Source organism: Vigna radiata, chromosome 1, assembly GCF_000741045.1.
Source record: "Vigna radiata var. radiata cultivar VC1973A chromosome 1, Vradiata_ver6, whole genome shotgun sequence".
Classification (NCBI taxonomy): Eukaryota; Viridiplantae; Streptophyta; class Magnoliopsida; order Fabales; family Fabaceae; genus Vigna; species Vigna radiata.
The window spans coordinates 22,940,703-22,944,487 of NC_028351.1; positions in this window are offsets into that span (position 1 = coordinate 22,940,703).

Genomic DNA, 3,785 nt, shown 5'->3' on the forward strand with positions numbered 1-3,785 from the left:
CGCTGCAACCATTCCTTGAATCTCACCAAAACCGAGAGTTACTCCTCTCTGCCCAAACCAGCGCTGGAATTCTTCATAGCTACTGTTCCATTGGATTTCCAGTTGTTCAGCGTTGATTCTCACCTCCAATCTCACGGATCTGGATCTAGCATCGAGGCTGGATGGTATCAATGGATGTGATAGAAATGATAGATAAAAAAGAACTTTAATAAATAAAATTATTAAATTTCAGTTTTATTCTTATGATTAAAAATAATATAAAATAAAATTGAATTATTATTATTACAATAATTATTATTTTTATTATTATTAATATTATTATTATCATCATCATTATTAATATTGTTGTAATAATAATAGTAATAATTTTTCATATCTTTTTAATATATAGCTTTAATTTTACAATTAACATCCCTAATTATTATTATTATAACATTCTAAGTTTTCATAGTATTTAATTATTATAGGATATATCACATTCTTATTTTATACAATAGCAAACTCAAAGAAAACATATAAATTCCCATTATAAAAATTCATCAATAATTTATAATAGAAAACATTATATGTACATCCTTTCATACTAAAAAAATATATACTACACAAAAGTGTAAGATAAACTTTTAGAAACAAAAGGAAAAGTTGGGACGTTATACTCTGAGTTTTAGCTCCGTTACCAACTAGCACCTGCTCTCCGGAGACATCACCTAAACTCACACCATTGAGGTGATCATTGCAAAAGAGAGATATACCCAAAGACAAACAATACAAAAGCAAGGTAAACTAAAGTATCAAAATATTATAAATACATTTTAAAAATAATAACAATATACATGCATATTATAAATCAAGCAACACATAAACTCATCCCTTCCACTTTGAAACTTTTACTACCCGAATAGATGCACTGATGTCGGACTCATGGGGAACTTGCACTCGTGTATGGTGGAGCAACTTGCTCAGAAAATAATAACCCCAACGTCAACCACCACCAATAATGTCATACATCAAGGTTAATCCGTCAAACATCTATAGCCAAAATTAGTGCCATAGACTAGGACCTCCTGCTACTCTCCACGACATAATCACCCATCTTTATTTAAGATTAGGTTATTGAGAGTGTCAGGATCATTCCCCAATTCTGGAGTCCCTACTTCAATACATAACACAACATAACCAACTTAAGATATTCCTTCTTAGAATTCTTTTCTCTTATCATACTTAATTACATACATAGTCTCATGTAAACATCATCATGTATTCCAATCAATATTTTCCACATCTACATATATTCCACAAAACATTGTAAGAAATCACATGAAACCATTCCATATACATCAATATACAAGAAATAGTCAAAGACAAACCATTAAAGAACACAAAACCCATTTGAACTCATACTTACAGAAGTAGCGCTCAGCCCCAAAAACTAGAACTCAACACTACAACCACTGAAATCCTGACGCTCAACCCTAGGATACTGGCGCTTAGCCCCAACGACATTGGAAAGTGGCGCTGAAACGCCATGACACAAGCTTTCAACGCCATCCGATAACTTGAAACTCTATTTCTATGACCTTGGGCACTTCTTACACCACTTGAATTAATCCCTAGGACCTTCTTGGCACTGGGAAACCTCAAAAAACACCACTCTAACCCAAAATGATAACTTCAAACCAAATCAACTTCCCTAAACTACCCAAACTCATTTATACTCTTTCTAAAACCCATTTCAATGAACCAAAGGTATAAACAAGTCATAAATAACTCTATGACAGACCCTCAACCATCACATTCAATACAAACCTACCCTTTTAGAGATCCACTACTCAAAACCCCCTTAATTGTACTCAAAATCATGCAATACAACCTCACTGACTCTCTACTACATTACACACCAGATTTTACTGGTTTAACCGCTCTCACAAGTTCTAAATGTCTTCAAAACAATCCCCAAACTTCTGTTTTACACATCCCACCCTTTACTAAAAAACTCACCTATCAAGACCTCCAATTTTACACTAAAAACACTTCAAACTTCAACAATGAACTACCTCTGTCTTTCATATTAGATTTCTCAAATTTCAAAATCTCAACCAGTCTAAAATGAGCTTAGAACAACAATAGAACTCAGTTTTACTCATACAACATGTACTTCAAATTTTCACCTATCAACACTCTATTTTATAACTAGAAATGACTTATAGATTAGCACCACCGTTTCTCCTCAATACTATAACAGATTTGACATTATTAAATATCTCAACAACAACATTCCAAACCAAATTCAGTTCTAAATTAAACAAACAAATCATACAAACATCGTCCAATCAAGAATCAACATTAAAAAACACTTCAAACTCCAAAAACAACCATTTTAACACAATGATTGTTAACACTCAATTTTGTTCGGATTGACTAAATAATAGGTTTTTTATTTTATTTTATTTTAATAAAGAAAAAAGAGAAGAGAAAAACAAAAAAAATCCCAAAGTCAACTGATCAAATTGAAACATGAAAAAAGGGAAAAAGACAAGGAGGAAATTCGAGACTCTGAAAAGAAGAGAAGGGGGGCGTTTTTCTGGAGAGAGGAATTCGTTTCATAAAAAATAAAAAGCTTAGAGGGTCATTGGAGTGAACTCACGACCAGATCCCAACCACTAGCTCTGGGCTTCCCGTGATCTTCAGCAGAAAAAAAAACACAATATCATAAACACAAGAGGAGACAACTAAGAAGGAGGAGACTACTGAAGAAGAGAGCAAAGGAGACCAAAAACAAAAGGAAATGTTTTCTCTTGAAGCTGCAAAGCCATTCTGATTCGTACCTGTATCACCTCATTGCCCAATCATGGCTGTTAGTGTTTGTTGCCACTGTTCATCGGAGTGGGCATGCTTTTCGTCAACTCGATGCCACGAGAAAGCTTGCAGTGGAGGAGCTAGAGAGTTTCCCTCTAACGCATAAATGGAGAAGAGGACCTTGACGCGACGACTGATTTTAGTGGAGGTAGCGACAACGTTTTGGCTTGCGACGACTGGATTTGCTCAAGCGGTGGCCGGTATCGTTCAAACAGCCTCGTGCACGAAGAAGAGTAAGGAGGGAAAATACCCGATGCCACGGCTGGCGAACCTTGATGCGGTGAGTAGCGGTGCTGGTGGCGCCTTGCGCCGCAACTCGTGGTGGCCGTCTTCGGTGGAGGCAGCGGCGGCGAGGATGTAGGGTGGAGAGGCGAGAATAGTTCTCTCTTACGCATAAAGAGGAACACGAAAAGAAACCCATACATCATGGGTGAGAAGCTTTCGCCTCACCCAACAATGGCTCCCGGAGGCCTATTCGACAGAGGCTGTGGTATGGGTGTGCAACGGATGCCATTCTTCCTTGCTCTGGAGAAGGGTATCTGAATTTCGGTGAGAGCAAATGGAGTAACGAGGGGGAGACCCCTAATGTTTTTGAGTTGGGAAGTAGACCCTTGGCCAGATCCGTTTCTTTTAAAAAAAAAAAAGAAGCTTTTTTTACTTTACTTTGGGCACACCCATTTACCATTCATACCCCCATTATGTTTGGGCTTAAGCCCATTCTCTTTCTACAAACAAAAAAATGTTTTGGGCTTGAGTTGGCTTTTTTTTTTCTATTTTATTTTATCTTTGGACATTTGATACATTTTAAATAATCACGATTTTAAAATATAAAAAAATTATAAAAATCACAAAATAATAAAAAAAAACAAAAATATGCTTTAAAGGTTAAGCACACTTGTGACGGCTCGCATCGTACTTGTGCTAAAAAC